The following is a 20,347-nucleotide window of genomic DNA, read 5'->3' as shown; positions in this document are numbered from 1 at the left end:
CCACTAAGGAGAACAATATGGAGGTTCCTTAAAAAACTAAAATTTGAACTACCATACGACCCAGCAATCCCACTACGGGGCATATACCCTGAGAAAACCATAATTCAAAAAGCGTCTTGTAACAAAATGTTCATTGCAGTACTATTTACAATAGCCAGGACATGGAGGCAACCTAAGTGTCCATCAACAGATGAATGGATAAAGAAGATGTGGCACATATATACAATGGAATATTACTCATTCATAAAAAGAAACAAAATTGAGTTATTTGTAGTGTGGTGGATGGACCTAGAGTCTGTCATGCAGAGTGAAGTAAGTCAGAAAGAGAAAAACAAACACCCTGTGCTAACACATATATATGGAATCTAAAAAAAAAAAAAAAAAAAAAAAGGTCATGAAGAACCCAGGGGCAAGACTGGAATAAAGACACAGATCTACTAGAGAATGGACTTGAGGATATGGGGAGGGTGAAGGGTAAGATGTGGCAAAGTGAGAGAGTCACATGGACATATTCACTACCAAACGTAAACTAGATACCTAGTGGGAAGCAAACACATAGCACAGGGAGATCAGGTCTGTGCTTTGTAACCAGCTAGAAGGGTGGGATAGGGAGTGTAGGAGAGAGGGAGATGCAAAAGGGAAGAGATATGGGAACATATGTATAACTGATTCACTGTGTTATAAAGCAGAAACTAACACACCATTGTAAAGCAAATATACTCCAATAAAGATGTTTAAAAAAAAAAGAAAAAACAATCTTAGAGGAGTCCCCACCCACTGGTACAGCTGCCTTGAGTTCCTCCCATGGTTGCCATGTGGAAGCCAGCACTCACAACTTGACTCTTATGGAGAAGACTGATGTCCCTTCATTTCTAGCTACTGGCTTGTCCTACAGTTTCAGCTCTCTGGTGGGTCCAAGAAAGATGTTTATTTTATAAATAATCTGACTTGATATATCATTAGGCTGGAAACGTTTGGTTTTCAGCCTACTGCACCCTAGGTGGCAGTTGGATGTTATTTAAATCATTGTTAAAGTGTTTTTGATTACATTCTTCCAACTTATTCTTAGCTAGACTGAAGTATCTTAGATATATTCACAAGTTTTGTTTCTATTTTTACCTCCAAAATTTTTACAAGCTCGATTTCTTTCTTATATTTTTAGAAAAAAGACAATTTGTCTTAATCATTAATTTTACATTACCATGAAAAGCTAACCTGTCACTGCCCTAATTTACCAATTTTTTGCCATTTATTTAACATGTGTAGCAATAAACTTAGTATTTGTGCATTCATGTAACAAGCCTAGAATGTTAATATGCTTACTCAATTACAGACTTCACTTTCATGTACATCCATTCTATATGAATAAAGTTGTTTTACTTTTCCACTTTCTGAATAATAGTTGAATACTTCACTACCATGAAGCCTTATTTTAAAAATCAAGACCACTTGGCTGGAGCCCTATCTTCATGCCTACCCAATATTAACTACTTTTCCTAGATATGGTTCCCCATAACCAATTAGTATTCTATTTGGGTAAATCATCTCCCTTAATTTAAGCATTGTTTCATAATATACACAAATTTTGACATGTCTAACCCAACATACATGATTCTTCTGATCACGTATGATTTCAGAGCTTGAAATTGTGGTTCACTGAAAAATAAATTGTATATACGTGATTCCTCTGATATTGGTCTTGGCTCAGAGAATGTCCTCATTTCCACATACCTTTTAATACTGAAATTTGTTTTGCCACTTAACACAGAAGCCCACCTAAAATCTCCATTTAGTTTTACTTCCTAGGGTTGTTTCAAAATAGTATTGGATCATACCTATGACACATATTTTAGGTGCAGATTTTATGAAGATGCTAATAAGAGCTCTCTGTAGTCAGGACTGGGCTTTATACTTCCATATATCTTCAGGCCTTGATGTAGAAACTGACAAATTAAAAATCAAAAATATTATTTGCTGAGTAAAATATTATATGTTCTAATAAGTTAATTATTTATGATAATGTCAAACTAAAAATGATAATTTTCTTGATCTAAAGACCTTTTTATCCCTACATTTATGACCTCAAATTTTGTCCTAGTCTTGGGTAATAAGGGAGAATGACGTTGTTTCTTTCTAAAATTTAGGACTCTGGTTGAGCCTTATGTTTTATTATTTCCTACAACCAAGGAACATCTATTTCAATAATATTTCCTTAAAAATTTACTAGTTTTTCTTTTTTCTATGAAAACGTTTAAAAAAACGTTTGTTTAATAACAAACGACTAATATTGCAAAGTATCTCCACTTATTCTCTCACATCGTGAATTACACTTCTTAAATTAATGATTTCATGTGCTGATAAATTAATTTCATACCCAAACCATCTACTTTTTCCTTAACCACCTAAATTTTATTTTTCTTTCTACTATTTACTTCCTCAAAAACAGACCACTCATATTCTTATTAATTCTTATATATATACAGATATATATAGATATAGATAGATATATCTATCTCCAATAAAATGTTTGTGACTAGATCACAATATCTATGGAAAAGAAGCCTATTTTTTTCTGCAGTGGTTTGAAAACATAGTTTACTCTCACTATCAAGTGAAAAGCATTGGTAAATGAAAAAAATAAATAAATAAAGGAAGACTTTAGTTTAGTTAAGTCATTTAAAGAAGGATTTCCCCAGGGGGAAGGCTAAATCCTACAAGAGAGAGCAAATATTTATGAAGGTGAAATGATCATAAAAGCCAGGATAAAGTAGATATAAAAGATAAAGAAATGTACTAAGACTAATTGTTCTTAAAATAGCCCTTAGAAAATGGGGGAGACACTTCAGTTATTAATAGATCACAGTGATGAGGAAGAGAAAAATGACCGGACAGAAAAAGGTCATAGAAAAAGGACTGGAAGAATCCTCCAAGGAGGCCAGTATGCTGGGAACTTTTGAGATGTGACCTTTTAAAGCTGTGGAACGAGTACATTCTAACAACAGTTGAGGAGCCGCTCTATAAAGATGAAAACAGCTGTTCTAGGATGTACATGATGCTGAATGGATTTGAGATACAAATATTAGAAAGGCTACTATAAAATACTCCAAAAAGTTTCTGAAGAGTTTGAAGATGACATAGATATTATAGATGGGGGACTATGTTTCTTGAGAGAATATATCTCAGAATTTATGTAATTGAGACTCTAACTAAAAATAAAACAAAGAAGAAATAAAGGGAAATCATGAAAAAGCAATTAAATAGGGAAATGATTGGATTAGATGCTTATTTGATGGGAAATATAATCCACATGGAATCATCCAACTCAGAATAGAGATATGCAATATTTTTTATAAAATTTTAGAGACACTGAATGTATTCATTTGTTAGCTCTTATTATAAGAAAACCAATAAGATAAAGTCAAGAGATTATGTTAAGGAGGCAAATGTTTGGGTCAGAAAGCAAACAAAAATTAAAAGAAAAAAATGTACTTAATTCTAGCAAACACATTGACTGATATGTTATAGATGGAAAGTGAATTTAGCTTAATAAAGTTGATTAAGCTGTTTCAGCTTTAACAGCTTTAAACTCTGTCTAAATGAAAAAGAATGATACAAGTAAAAGAACACTAGAGTCTTACCTTACTATGGATGTAAAGTAATGATAGAAATTTTATTCCAGGCCTAGAAATTCAAAATCTGGGAAAGAAAATGCCTTCAGGAGCATTTGGTAGAGCAATTGGTCCTAACTGAGGATAAATAGACTTCAAATACAGTAACTGTAACTGCAGTTTCCTTGAAACTAAAGTGGGACCTCAGATGCAAGGAAAATTTTTCCTAGAGACAATTTCCACAGGTTTAAGTAATTCCATAGCCAAAAGCAAAATTGCAAAGCAAAAGCTAGTGTGGTATAAAAATTTTAAATATTCAAACAAAAAATGTATGACAGGACTTCCCTGGTGGTACAGTGGTTAAGACTCCAAGCTCCCAATGCAGAGGGACCAGGTTCAATCCCTGGTCAGGGAACTAGATCCCACATGCATGCCAAAACTGAGTTCGCATGCTGCAATTAAGGAGCCTGCCTGCTGCAACTAAGACCCGGCACAACCAAATAAATAAATAAAATATTAAAAAAAAATGTATGACACTGGATAAGAGTCCATACTCAAAATATGACTGGAGTGTCAAAAATATAGGCTTCAAAGGGAAATTAAAATTAAGAAATTTTGTTACAATGAATGGGAAAGAAGGGCACTTCAAATGAGATATGGTGACAGGCTAGGATTATTTTCTAGTTAGAAGAGAAAACCTGTATTTAAGTTATAGTCACTCATTGAGACAAGAGACAATAATTCTAAATACCCCCTTTCCCAATTTGGGGAAACCATGACAATACTGACCTCTTTGTGGGGGTCATTTCAACCAATTTTACTTAAGTTCAAATGTAATAAAACCTGGACAATTAACATTGACTTAATTGGTGAGACTAAACAAGAATGATTTCTCCACCCAACCTCATTCCTTTAGAAATCTTTGAGTTCCTCCTATATTCTTTGGTAACAGTAAGTACTGACTTCTGATAACTATACTTTTCACTAGCGGAAGGCTTTAGGGACTAGGGATTACCTTTTAATTAATTTGTTAAATATAGGCCTAGTGGTATGGGCCTCTGGTGAGTTTCATGAAGTTTTTGAATCTTTAAAAGTAAAGCATATCAGACTTTCTAGACATAGATTCAGTGCTCTCACGAAAGATAGAACCACTTGCTAGGAAAACTGGACAGGTACGTGTAGAAGTATGAAATTAGAACACTCCCTAACACCATACACAAAAAATGAACTCAAACTGGATTAAAGACCTAAATGTAAGGCCAGACACTATCAAACTCTTAGAGGAAAACATAGGCAGAACACTCTATGACATAAATCACAGCAAGATCCTTTTTCACCCACATCCTAGAGAAATGGAAATAAAAACAAGAATAAACAAATGGGACCTAATGAAACTTAAAAGCCTTTGTACAGCAAAGGAAGCCATAAACAAGACCAAAAGACAACCCTCAGAATGGGAGAAAATATTTGTAAATGAAGCAACCTACAAAGGATTAATCTCTAAAATTTACAAGCAGCTCATGCAGCTCAATAACAGAAAAACAAACAACCCAATCAAAAAATAGGCAGAAGACCTAAACAGACATTTCTCCAAAGAAGGCATACAGATTGCCAACAAACACATGAAAGAATGCTCAACATCATTAATCATTAGAGAAATGCAAATCAGAACTACAATGAGATATCATCTCACACCAGTCAGAACGGCCATCATCAAAAAATCTAGGAACAATAAATGCTGGAGAGGGTGTGGAGAAAAGGGAACCCTCTTGCACTCTTGGTGGGAATGTAAATTGATACATCCACTATAGAGAACAGTATGGAGGTTCCTTAAAAAAACTACAAATAGAACTACCATATGACACAGCAATCCCACTACTGGGCATATACCCTGAGAAAACCATAATTCAAAAAGAGTCATGTACCAAAATGTTCATTGCAGCTCTGTTTACAATAGCCAGGACATGTAAGCAACCTAAGTGTCCATCAACAGATGAATGGATAAAGAAGGTGTGGCACATATATACAATGGAATATTACTCAGCCATAAAAAGAAACAAAATTGAGTTATTTGTAGTGAGGTGGGTGGGTCTGGGGTCTGTCATACAGAGTGAAGTAAGTCAGAAGGAGAAAAACAAATACCAAATGCTAACACATATATATGGAATCTAAGAAAAAAAAATGTCATGAAGAGCCTAGTGGTAGGACAGGAATAAAGACACAGACCTACTAGAGCATGGATTGAGGATATGGGGAGGGGGAAGGGTAAGCTGGGACAAAGTGAGAGAGTGGCATGGACATATATGCACTACCAAACGTAAGGTGGGTAGCTAGTAGGAACCAGCCACGTGGCACAGGGAGATCAGCTAGGTGGTTTGTGACCACCTAGAGGGGTGTGATAGGGAGGGTGGGAGGGAGGGAGACGTAAAAGGAAAGAGATATGGGAACATATGTATAACTTATTCACTTTGTTGTAAAGCAGAAACTAACACACCATTGTAAAGCAATTATACTCCAATAAAGATGTTAAGAAAAATAAAAATAAAAAGATAGCACCACTGTTAAACATACTTTTAGTCTTCCCAGGCATTAATATACTCTGTCACTGAGAATAAGAAGTAAGAAATGGGAAGGACATAAAGAAGCTTTTATTAAATGAAAGCAGGATAATTTTATTTGGTACTTCAATTTATTTGTATTCTTTTTGAATTTTAATGTCTCCCCAAGAAATTAATAATGGGTAAAATTTATAATCACTTAGGGAGTATCTCTATATTAATTTTACTGAAGTACCTTAATGTTGCTATTTAATTTCATTACGAAATCTCTACTAAGTTGTTTTGTACAATGTAGCAGGATATAATTTGGGATTGAATATAGAATAAGAAATAGGTTTTCATACGAAGGTAAGTGTGAAAATTAATTTAACTAATGGTTATTATTATGTTCTAATTCAGAGTCAGTATTGATGGAAAGATATGGGCACATGTCAGAGATATTTGGGAGATAAAATCAATAGAACTTGGAGTTGGATTGGATATAGGCCATGAGGAAGAAGGTATCAAGGATGTTCTTAGGTTTCTGATTTAAGAAATTGGATGGATGTGAGTGCCCTGGAAAAGAATGTGATTTTGGACAAAAGTCTTAATTTGAGTTTTGTTTATGTAAGTTTAACTGAGATCTCCACAGTGTTCAACAGAAAGGTGAATATGACATTGGGTGTTCAGGGGCAGTTCTGGGATGGAGATATTAAACTAAAAGTTTTGCAATCCAATAAAAGAATAAGCTTAAGAAGTAAAAAACAAAAACAAAACATAACTTAGAAGCAAGAAGGAAAAAATTTAAAACTGAGAGAAGTTAACTTTTCACTATTGAGAATGATGTTAGCTGTGGGTTTGTCGTATATGGCCTTTACTATGTGGAGGTAAGTTACCCCTATTCCCACTTTCTGGGGAGCTTTTATAAATGAGTATTGAATTTTCTCAAAAGCTTTTTCCACATCAATTGAGATGATCATATGGATTTTATTCTTCAGTTTTTTAATGTGGTGTATCACACTAAGGGAGAGGAGGGGTCGGGGGGGAAGGATTGCGTGTTTGGGATTAGTAGATGCAAAGTATTATATATAGGATGGATAAACAACATTGTCTTACTATATAGCACAGGAAACTATAATCAATAACCTGTGATAAACTATAATGGAAAAGAATATGAAAAAGAATATATATGTATAAGTGATTGGAACAGTTTCAGAAGTATAGATGTTAACTCTTCTCTTAATGTTTCATAGAATTCCCCTGTGAAACCATCTGACTTTTGTTTGCTGGAAGTTTTTAAATCACTGTTTCAATTTCAGCACTTGTGAATTATCAGTTCATATTTTCTACTTCTTCCTGGTTCAGTCTTAGATGGTTGTACCTGTCTAAGAATTTGTCCATGTCTTTTATGTTGTCCATTTTATTGGCATATAGTTGTTTGTAGTAACCTCTAATTATCTTTTTTATTTCTGTGGTGTCAGTTGTAACATCTCTTTTATTTCTAATTTTATTGATTTGAGCTCTCTCCCTTTTCTCTTGACGAGTCTGGCTAAAAGCTGATGTATTTTGTTTATCTATGTAAAGAACAAGATTTTAGTTTTACTCATCTTTGCTATTGTTTTCTTCATTTCTATTTCATTTATTTCTGCTCTGATCTTTATGGTTCCTTTCCTTCTACTAAGTTTGGGTTTTCTTTATTCCTCTCTCTCTAGTTTCTTTAGGTGTAAGATTAGGTCATTTATTTGAGATTTTTTCTTGTTTCCTGAGGTAAGATTGTATTACTATAAACTTCCCTCTTAGAACTGCTTCTGCTGTGTCTCAAAGGCTTTGGATCATTGTGTTTTCATTGTCATTTGTCTCTAGGTATTTTTTGATTTCCTCTTTCATTCCTTCAGTGATCCATTTATTTTATGTAACATACTGTTTAGCCTCCATGTGTTTGTGTTTTTTACAGTATTTTTCTGTAATTAATTTCTAATCCCATAGCATTGTGGTCAGAAAAGATGTCTGATATGACTTCAGTTTTCTTAAGTTTACCAAGGCTTGATTTGTGGCCCAAGATGTTATCTATCCTGGAGAATGTTACATGTGCAATTGAGAAGAAAGTGTATTCTGCTGCTTTTGGATGGAGTATTCTAAATATCAATTGTCAGTCTGGTCTAGTGTGTCATTTAAGACCTGGATTTCCTTACTGCTTTTCTGTTGGGATGATGTGTCCATTTATGGGAGTTGGGTATTAAAGTCACCCAATATTATTGTGTTACTGTTGATTTCACCTTTTATGGTTGTTAGCATTTGCCTTATATATTGAGATGTTCCTATATTGGGTGCATATAGACCTAAATGTAAGACTGTATACTATAAAACTCTTAGAGGAAAACAAAGGCAGAACACTCTTTAACATAAATTGCAGCATATCACTTTTTGCCCACCTCCTAGAGTAAAGAAAATGAAAATAAAGAAATGGAACATAATTAAACGTTAAAGCTTCTGCACAGCAAAGCAAACCATAAACAAAAAGAAAAAGCAGCCCCTAGAATGGGAGAAAACATTTGCAAATGAAGCAACCAATAAGGGATTAATCTCCAAAATATACAAACAGATCATGCAGCTCTGTCAAGAAAAACAAACAACCCAATAGAAAAATGGGCAGAAGATCTAAATAAACGTTTCTCTGAAGAAGACATACAGATGGACAAAAAGCACATGAAAAGATGTTCAACATCACTAATTATCACTGAAATGCAAATCAAAACTACAGTAAGGTATCACCTCACACCAGTCAGAATGGTCATCACCAAAAAGTCTACAAATAATAAATGCTGGAGATGGTGTGGAGAAAAGGGAACTCTCCTCACTGCTGGTGAAAATGTAAATTGACACAACCATTATGGAGAACAGTATGGAGGTTTCTTAAAAAACTAAAAATAGAAATACCATATGATCCAGCAACCTCACTCCTCAACATATATCCAGAGAAAAAGAAACATGCACCCCAATGATCATAGCAGCACTATTTACAATAGCCTGGACATGGAAGCAACCTAAATGTCCATTAACAGATAAATGGATAAAGAAGATGTGGTACTTATATACAATGGAATATTACTAAGCCACAAAAATGAACAAAATAATGCCATTTAAAGAAACATTCATGGACCTAGAGATTATCATACTAAGTGAAGTATGTCAGAAGAGAAAGACAAGTATCATATGATGTTGCTTATATGTGGAATTTTTTAAATTATACAAATGAACTTATTTACAAAACAGAAATAGAGTCACAGATTTAATAAACAAATTTATGGGTACCGGGGTGAAAGGAGGGAGAGGGATAAATTGCGAGGATGGAATTGACATATACACACTACTATATGTAAAATCGATAACTAATAAGGATCTACTGCATAGCACAGTGAACACTACTAAATACTCTGTAATGAGCTAATGGGAAAATAATCTAAAAAGAGTGGATATATATATATATGTATAACTGATTCACTTTACTGTACGGCAGAAACAAACACATCATTGTAAATCAACTATACTCCAATAAATTTTATAAAAATAAAGTAAAATAAAACTGAGAGGAGTTAGGAAAGCTTACAGAGATGTAAGAAAAAAATAGAGAAATTAACAGAAGAGAAGGATTAAAAAGAGAGAATGGGTTCAGATGTTAAGTACTCTAAGAGATCAAATGCAATGAGGACACTTAAACTCTTTTTTGATGTAGAGATATGGAAGTTATTGGTCACCATAGCAAGGGTCATTTAAATATAGTAACATCACACTTAGAGCGAGTTAACAAGTTTGGGTGTTGATGTAATCAAATTAAAGATTTTCAAACTTTTTAATTTTAAGTTTGGCTGTTAAGGTGAGTGAGAATTTAGAAAGAGCTCTTTATTAATTTATTAAATGTAAATAGGTGAAGTAAAAAGAGAAAAGGTGAGACAAAGAAGTTCCCTTAAACTAGTATGGAAAACACACACAAACAGGGATGGCAAGACTACAAAAGCGAAGAAAATGTTCACACTAAAGGATAAAAATGGGATAAGGATTAAGTGAAAACTGTCAAGAATATAAAAAATTAAATACAATTTTAACAAGTGTTCATAGATTAACAAGTTGATTTATTAATAACATGCTCATTTTAACTATTGCTTTCTTTGGAAAAAGTACTAAAATAGTTACTATACTATGAATACTAAAATAAAATAGTTACTAAAATAGTTATTATATTTTAGGTTTTGATTGCGAATTAGTGGAGGTGAGAAACATTTGCAATCACTCAGATCACACTTTGTAAGATGTCTTCCATTCCAGGAACAAAAGATGGCTTTTTTCACCCTCCCATGTTTTGTGCTGCATTTTCTCCCTAATACCTCTAGTTTACATTTTCCATAGTTGATTGTCATTGTCATCAATGACTGAACTTGTTACATCATAAAGTACTCACATAAAGTAGACTGACTTCAAATGTAGTCATATTTTAAATTATCTTAGAAAGAAAAGATGGAACCGAAAGCAGTAACTCAAGCCATTGTATTATTTCTATTTTAGTTATATTCACAGAGTAAAAAATATCTTCACAATATGCTAACATAGTAAATATTGGTAATACTTAATAATCATTATTAATTTTGTGGCATTTGTCAAAATGTCTCTAAATTTTGTTAAAGTGACAGAAAATGTATTTCATTTCTTTACTCAGCTATTCATGCTAAATGTTTTGCATAATTTTTGAATGTGCTCATTTTCAGAATAGATAATTTGAAAGGACAAAATCAAAAGGATAATATTTAATTTGTTTTATGACCACACTTACATTTTAAGTAGGTCATTTATATAGAGCCTTGTGCTATAGAAAGCAGTTTCAAAAATGAAGCCATTAATCTCAGTATCCTTTTACAATGGTTAGATATTTTTACTTTTCTTGAAAAGATGAGCACAATACCCAGTAAATTTAAGGAACTTGCAAACCCTCCTTGTTAATGAATGGTGAAGCCAATACTGAGAATCTAGTCTATGGCTCCACAAAGTAGATATATGGCTAACTAAAAGTAAAGTGTCTAACTTATTTCTTTAAAATTTAAAATTATTATTGCTATTAGATCTTGTAGGCACTTTGTGTTTTAAAAATTATGATCGAAAAACAATAATGATATAATTTAGGGTAAGATGTAAGTTTAGACATTCTCCATTTTAGTAACTATTCACACTCTCACTCAGGACACTGAACTTTCAAACATGTACAAGATGTTACAGATGAACAACTCAAACATTCACATTAAAATCCTTCAGTAAGATTCCATTTTACTTAGAATAAACTATAAACTTCTTAAACTGACCTATAAAACTCTTTATTTCAGACCTCTGTCTACCTGTGTTAATTAGGATTTGTTTTGGCACTTAAAACAGAAAATCCTAAAGTAACAATGACTTTAATAAACAAGAAGGTATTTATTTCTCACTTAAAAACCCCAAGGTAGGAAGCACAGGGTTGACACAAGAGATGTATTAATTTATTAACATTTCATGGTTCTTCCAGCTCACCTTTCTGCCATCTCTTTTATGTGGCTCTCAGCCTAATGGCCCAGGATGGCCATTAGAGCATCTTTTTTTAAGACAGAGTTAAGAGTAGAATAATGTGTCAAGGAAAATCTTGGAATTCTGTCACTAGAGGAGAATGAGAATGTTTGAGGGCAACTAGCAGTCTATGTTCCACAATTTCTACTAACCGCCTGTATATTCTACTTCTTAATTACTGTTTTCCACCCATTTTGCCCCTCTGTCAGTTCCTTCAACACATCCAAACATTTTCTGCCCTGTCTTTTCCAGCACTGCTTAGAAACACATTCCACAGTTATACACATGACTTGCTTTTGTTCATCTTTTGAATAACAGTGAAAGTATCATTTTCAATGTTTTGATATATTTTAAATGATTTTTTTATATTTAATCACTTAATGGAACATTTTACCTCATTTATTTTTTTTTTAACATCTTTATTGGAGTATAATTGCTCTACATTTTTGTGTTAGTTGCTGCTGTATAACAAAGTGAATCAGCTATACGTATACATACATCCTCATAACCCCTCCCTCTCGCGTCTCCCTCCCACCCTCCCTATCCCATCCCTTTAGGTGGTCAAAAATCACCAAGCTGATCTCCCTGTGCTATGCAGCTGCTTCCCACTAGCCGTCTATTTTACATGTGGTAATGTATATATGTTAATGCCACTCTCTCACTTCACCTCAGCTTCCCCCTCTCCGTGTCCTCAAGTCCATTCTCTACATCTGCGTCTTTATTCCTGTCCTAGGTTCTTTGGAACCATTTTTCTTTTTTGATATTCCATATATATGTGTTAACATATGGTATTTGTTTTTCCCTTTCTCGCAATTCAAAACCACAATGAGGTATGACCTCACACCGGTCAGAATGGCCATCATCAAAAAATCTACAAACAATAAATGCTGGAGAGGGTGTAGAGAAAAGGGAACCCTCTTGCACTGTTGGTGGGAATGTAAATTGATACAACCACTATGGAGAACACTATGGAGGTTCCTTAAAAAACTAAAAATAGAACTACCATATGACCCAGCAATCCCACTCCTGGACATATATCCTGAGAAAACCATAATTCAAAACTTGTCATGTACCACAATGTTCATTGCAACACTATTTACAATAGCCAGGACCTCATTCACTTTTTGGGGCACCATATTCATATATTTTAGAGTACTTATCAAGTTTTAATTATAGACTCAATAAAGAGATAAGTATAGATATATTTCTATATAGCTGTGCACAGAAATATAAATAGTTCTAGATATATATATATATAGGTGTGATCATATAAACATAGACTATTAAAGGTGAAGTCAGTTCTGAAGATGAACTAACCCATTATTCTCTCTATCTCTCATCTGTCTTTCTTCTTCTTCTTTCTTTTTTTTTTTTTTTTCCTGAAGGAGTTTGTGTGAAGAGAGACAACATCTAACTGTGGTCATAAACACACACGCACACACACACTATTTTAGCCATAGAGAGAATCATCTTTTGCTACCAGTTCGCCAAACCCCAATTCCCTCAGGACAAAGTGATCCTTATGCATGCAGTGAACTGTCTAACAAAAAGGAAACTTGAGATTAGTGAATCTATATATTTTATAATAGACAGTAAGCATGCCAACCCTTTACTCTGGAGGAAGACATTTCCTTATTATACCTAGCGGTTATTTTTAAAAAAAATTATTGGAGTACATTTAGTTGATTTACAGTGTGTGCTATTTTCTGCTGTACAGCAAAGTGAATCATTTATACATATATCCACTATTTTTTAGATTATTTTTCAATATAGGTCCACACAGTTATAATGTCTTCACTTTTTCTTCCCAGGCAGTTTGCTATACCAATATCCTTGGAAAAAAAAATAGTTTGCATCAAAGGAATATTAAAGCATCCTTCACAAGATGGCAGAAACCTACAGATAATTATCTCACATCAATATGCAAAGATGCTCAGGAGTTTTAAATCAGAAGGAGATCAAGATGTTGGATTAGGAGGACACTGAGCTCACCCCCCTGATGAAAGCATCAAAAATACTTCTACATGTGGAAGAACTGTTGCTGAAAACAACCTGGAGACTTGCAGAAAGGCTCTTCTACAACCAAGGCTGTGAAGAAAGAGTCAGGTAAAGGCAGGAGAAGCAATCAGGTCAGGACCCATGTCCCTAGCAGACGACTCAGAAGAAGAGTGGCATATCACAGGCTCAGGGATCTTCCCCAGGGTGGGAGAGGTTTGAGTCACATACCAGGAACCTCAGTCTTGGGGGTCTGACACTAGAAAGATGAGTTCCTTTAGCTGGTTTGAAAATCAGTGGGATTTATCAGAGAGCTGTAAGAAACTGAGACTCTAATCATGAAGAGTAAACACACACTTGCTTACTCCCAAGAACAAGATGGAGGAAGCAGGTTGATATTGCCTGGGGCTCTGACGAACTTGCTGGGACTGTCCCAGCATGCACCTTGGCCCATACCAGGCGCTGCACCAGTCCCTCTTGCTCCAGTGCTGCTCACCACTGGAATAAAAGTGACATTTCTGGGGGCAAGGGGAAGACTGCACATTTAGAGGGAATAAAATCAGCTTGTACCCAAACCTCAGGGCTTCTGCTCCAGCACCTTGGGCCCCAATTCCACCCCTGATAGAACAACGATTGCCATTGAGCATTGGAGAAGCCACAGCTCACTTCTGGCTCTGGTTCTAGCTTCTCATTTCCATCCCTACATCCCACCAAAGTAGTAGCTGCTAGCACACACTGGAGGAAGACACAGTCAATGCTCACTTAAGATCAAGGTCTCCCGCCAAAGCCATTGGGCACACGAAAACCGCATAGGATGCTCCCACAGAACGACATTGCTCCAAGACCAGGATACATAGTTTTTCACATAATTTCATAGAGGAAGATAATGTTAAACAAAACAAGAAGACAGAGGAATATGTTTCCCATGAAAGAACAAGAAATAAAACCCTAATGAAACAGAGATAAATAATTTATCAGATAAAGAGTTCAAAGTATTAACAATAAGAATGTTAATGAAACTTGGGAAAAGAATAGATGAATACAGTGAGATTTTTAACAAAGAACTAGAAAGTATAAAAAAGAACCCATCAGGACTTCCCTGGTGGCACAGTGGTTGAGAGTCTGCCTGCCAATGCAGGGGACACGGGTTTGTGCCCCGATCCGGGAAGATCCCACATGCCGCGGAGTGGCTAGGCCCGTGAGCCATGGCCGCTGAGCCTGCACATCCGGAGCCTGTGCTCCACAACGGGAGAAGCCACAGCAGTGAGCGGCCCGCGTGCAGCAAAAAAAAAAAAAAAAAAAAAAAAAATGTTGTTGCTGTTTTAATACAAGTGACTGGGGTAGGACTTACTCTGTTGTGTCAGAAATCTTTAAAAAAGTTTTACATGCTAAAATTTTACATTCTAAAACCTTACATGTAACTATCCTTTGTCATTGTTGTTTTGAGCTTTTTTTCTTTGGTTGGTTAATTGCTTTTGTTTTATTTTTTTAGGAAGTGTTCAAAAATGCTCCATTTCTATGATTTCCCTAGATATCTTCTTCTAATATTTGCTTTCTTAAATTGAAAAAATCACAGGCATTTTGCACTTATTCAGCCATTGCATGCCTGCAGAGCATTTCCATAAACTTACCTCTTATTGAAATCAGTAGGAATTAAACATCTACAGTGCAGTTGTAGGGGTGTGAAAGTGTATAAAGCTTAGTGCTCATAATTTTCACAATCCTCCTCTTGTTTTCATATTTCTCACAGGGGAAATTTTTAAAACTTGACTTTAATTGTAAAATTGTCATCTGAGTTGACACCTGGATAAAAGACTATATCAAAACAAAATGATGAATGGGCTCATTTGTGATTTTTGGTAATGAACTCTTGTAGGTGGTTATATTTGCAATAGATCTTAGTAAGAAAAAAAATAGAAAAATGAAATCCTTGGTTTATTTTGAAATGAGGACAGTGAGATTGCATTCTTGACTTTTCAGATTAAAGAAAAAATCAAAATGATTTTAGATGAGTATTCCTAAAACATAGTAAGGAGCTTATTTATGAATCCTGTGATTTAATAACCATAGAATAATTATAAATCATGAATGCTATGCTTTGCCTTGATCAGGTCAGTTTCAGATTATGTTTCTGTCCATCCTATTCAATTGAATATCAGGGAAATGAAAAAAGGCTACTGATAAAATGTAGTAACTGTAGTTTTACTAACCTTACAAACAAGGTTAGTAGAAGAAGAAGAATAATGATTATAATTAAGGAATATTTGAAATCTAATGGATGCAAATTATTCTCCAGAGACCACTGAGTTGTGTCTAGGCTATAAGATTTTCAAATTAATTTTTTGGTGAAAATTCACAAAAGACATTTAATCAGTGTTACCACATGCCAAAGTTGGTTTTTAATCACTTTTATCAGTGGGTAAGGGTCTTGAGAATAATAGATGCAAATTCAGGATGAAAATAACACCTTCAGAATGAAAAATAATACAGACATGCTGAAGGTGAGAGCAATGAGTTCCTGAAAATTTGTCATGGATTATATTTTAAAGGTTATTCAGACATAAATTAGGACTTGGAGAAGATGAATTTTCTCATAAATTATATGACTGTATAATATGGGTGTGTTCAGTTTGTCCCTTTGTGTTGAGAGACAGGGGAGACAGGAAGGGGAAGCAGGTGGGGAGGGAGATAGAAAGAGAGAGAGGAGACTGGTAAGGAGACATATATAGAGAGAAAGATAGCTGGATATTAATCATTTTCTGTGAACAATAAGAGATAATTTGGAATTAGGAGCAAAGAAAGAAAATGTAGTATATATAGTTACCTTGAGTAATGTATGACCTATAGGAAATAAAACAAAATTTAATGTTTTTTTTGCAGTTTGGGCTTTATTTATTTTCTTTCTGTGAATATTTTCTCATTTCTGACAAGATGAAGAGAAACATACTCCATGTGGAATGGGTACAAGAGGCATTGCTTCCCCAAGGAGTTTAGAGTATCTTCCCTGAGGGTTCCAGGATCTCAAATGCACTCCTTAGAGAACTGTGTTGTGCTCCTAGTTCCTGGTAATAATGTTTATTAATAGCTCACATTTTTATTGAGCGCCTACTCTGGTATTAGAAATTTCAATGTCCATTGCAGTGCCTACATAAAATTTTGGGGAAATGGCTAGCTGGCTCTCCCTGAGAAAACTGTTGGTTTCCTTCTATATTGCATTGATAGCAGGGAACTGAGAAAAACAGACTATAAATAAATCAGTAAATGTTCCCTGTTTTAAACTGGGACTAGGATACTAATGAAATGGTAGAACTCTTCAGAGAATCAAGGAATTTATTAATTTATTCTAAATCTAAGCTCTCTGAGAAATAAACCAACATGAACTTTAATTACAAATGGCCAAGAACAAATAGATTATTTTTTAAACAAAGTGAGAATGAGCCTCAGCCTTCTCCTGTTCATTCTACCTGCAGAGATATGAGCACTGAGGAGCAAAATAGCCAGGTTTGTACAGAGGGGATCACTCAAATCATTTTATTAATATAAATAAAACACCTGAGGAAAGCCACATCAGTGGAATGTCACAGTTGCAGACAGCTGTCTAAGTTATCCAAATGTTACAGGTAAAATGTACTTTGCTCAATAATTCACCATTAAAATGGAGCAAATAAGCCAACACATCAGTGGGAAATCTGAGCAAAGCTATAACAGAAAATGTCAGCTTTCTCTTTATGTATTTCTAAACAAAAGAAGTTGCAAGGAAAGAAGTCACAGGGCATAGTTTTATTGTTGAATTCTAGCTGGGCATCTATACATACCATCTTTAAAAACAGGCAGACGGATTGGCTGAAACGTAAGTATTTTTCTTACAAGTCAGATAAAGCAAGAAGAGCAGAAGAGCCCAAGGGAGTCTGATTTGATCTGTTGTTACTAAACAATACTGTTTCAGTTCCCAAGATTAAGCCAATTTACAAAATTACTGAAAGCCAAGTTCTTCCAACTTTTAATTAAGAGACCTGAAACAGGATGACTAGGAGAAGAATACTTCATTTTTTCAAGAAGTTGTGATGGAATGTGAAAGTATTGCACAGTATTCCAGTTTCCTGGAACAGGTAAATTAAAGCAAACATATATGTGACTGTTGTATTTTGTTAATATCCATCTAATAAAATTTAATTAAATATTTCAGGTTTATGAACTCAAGAAATATACTTTGCTGCTTGTAGATTGGGTAAAATAAAAGTATGCAAGTTTAGTTTTTGCTAAATAACTGGTGATTCTTGCAACAGGTTATTCTAAATCAGCAGTTCAAGGATGGGATGGAGTAATCAACATTTTAATAAGCCCTTGAGTAATTCTGAAGGGGGTTGTCCCTAGACTACTTTTAAAGAACCATTTTATTATAGACATAATTCTTAGACTAAAGCTGTTTTTATTTTAACTTTATAAATGAGGAAGCATTTGCTTTTCTCTTGCCATATTTCCAACACACAATCATCACATAATGATCAACATTTCATTTTAGATTTATTTATTATCCATTTTCCATTTATTAATCCAACAAATATATTTTGAGAATCTACTGTATTCCAGGAACAGTGATAGGCACTGAAAATTTTGTGATGAGCAAGAGAAGGGTAGTTACTATTGCATTTTCTAAGAGCAAAAGATAATTTAAAACTAGCAAGATAAAAATGATTAAAATATAATTAAATAACTAATATCATTTACATCTCTATTAGCAATCATAAGTAACATTGCTGTAGTAACGAGCAAGTAACTCTTGCCAATAAGATTTAGACATTAAAAACAAAACTAATGAAATTAGCATCAAAATACCTAGTGCCTTTGAATAAATCTGAGAAACTATATGCAAAACATCTATGGAGAAAACCATAAAATTCTAATGAAAGATTTTGCTGAAAACCCAAATAAGTGGGGATATATACCATGGCCATGACGAGGAAAGCTCAAAATGTCAATTTATATCAAATAGAAATACAGAAACATTGCATAAACTGTGATAACCTCCATGTTTTTGCAAGGGTAAATGAAGAAACTTGACATGAAGATTTTAAAATTTATGAAGGAATACAAAGTTTTGAATTTAGCCCAGATAATCTGAAGAAGAATAACAAAATGGTAAGAATGCTCTACCAAATGCAAATATTTATCAAACAGTACAGATATTAAATAGGGCTTTAAAATATCAAGATAGGACAAGAGTGAGATTTGGCACCATTTGCCGCACATAACAGCCACCACTTTTTAAAAATAAAGTTTTATTGGAACATAGCTATGCCCAATCATGAATGTATAGTTTATGGCTGCTTCCTTTTCTTTTTTTTTTTTTTAGAGCCCAATTATTGATTTCTTTTTTTTTTTAATTTTTTTTCATACAGCAGGTTCTTGTTAGTTATCTATTTTATACATATTAATGTATATATGTCAATCCCAATCTCCCAATTCATCTCACCCCACCCCCCACTTTCCCCTTTTGGTGTCCATATGTTTGCTGTCTACATCTGTGTCTCTATTTCGGCCTTGCAAACTGGTTCATCTGTACCATTTTTCTCGATTCCATATGTATGTGTTAATATAGGATGTTTGTTTTTATCTTTCTGACTTACTTCACTCTGTATGACAGTCTCTAGGTCTATCCACATCTCTACAAATGACCCAATTTCATTCCTTTTTATGGCTGAGTAATATTCCATTGTATATATGTACCACATCTTTATCCATTCACCTTTCGACAGGCATTTAGGTTGCTTCCATAACCTGGTTATTGTAAAGAGTGCTGCAATGAACATTGGGGTGCATGTGTAATTTTGAATTATGGTTTTCTCTGGGTATATGCCCAGTAGTGGGATTGATTGCTGGTCATAGAGTAATTCTATTTTTAGGTTTTTTTATTGTTGTTGTTGTTTTTTCGGTATGTGGGTCTCTCACTGTTGTGGCCTCTCCCATTGCGGAGCACAGGCTCCAGACACACAGGCTCAGCAGCCATGGCTCACGGGCCCAGCCGCTCTGTGGCATGTGGGATCTTCCCGGATCGGGGCATGAACCTGTGTCCCCTGCATCGGCAGGCGGACTCTCAACCACTGCACCATCAGGGAAGCCCTATTTTTAGTTTTTTAAGGAACCTCCCTACTGTTCTCCATAGTGGCTGTATCAATTTACACTCCCACCAACAGTGCAAGAGAGTTCCCTTTTCTCCACACCCTCTCCGGCATTTATTGTTTGTACATTTTCTGATGATGCCCATTCTAACAGGTGTGAGATGATATCTCATTGTAGTTTTGATTTGCATTTCTCTAATAATTAGTGATGTTGAGCAGCTTTTCATGTGCCTCTTGGACACCTGTATATGTTCATTGGAGAAATGTCTATTTAGGTCTTCTGCCCATTTTTGCAATTGTGTTGGTTGTTTTTTTAATATTGAGCTGCATGAGCTGTTTATATATATTGGAGATTACTCCTTTGACCGTTGATCCATTTGCAAATATTTTCTCCTGTTCTGAGGGTTGTCTTTTCACCTTGTTTCTAGTTTCCTTTGCTGTGCAAACCTTCTAACACTCATTAGGTTCTATTTGTTTATTTTTGTTTTACTTTCCATTACTC

This window comes from Globicephala melas, chromosome 8, assembly GCF_963455315.2.
Source record: "Globicephala melas chromosome 8, mGloMel1.2, whole genome shotgun sequence".
NCBI lineage: Eukaryota > Metazoa > Chordata > Mammalia > Artiodactyla > Delphinidae > Globicephala > Globicephala melas.
This window is presented reverse-complemented; position numbering follows the sequence as displayed.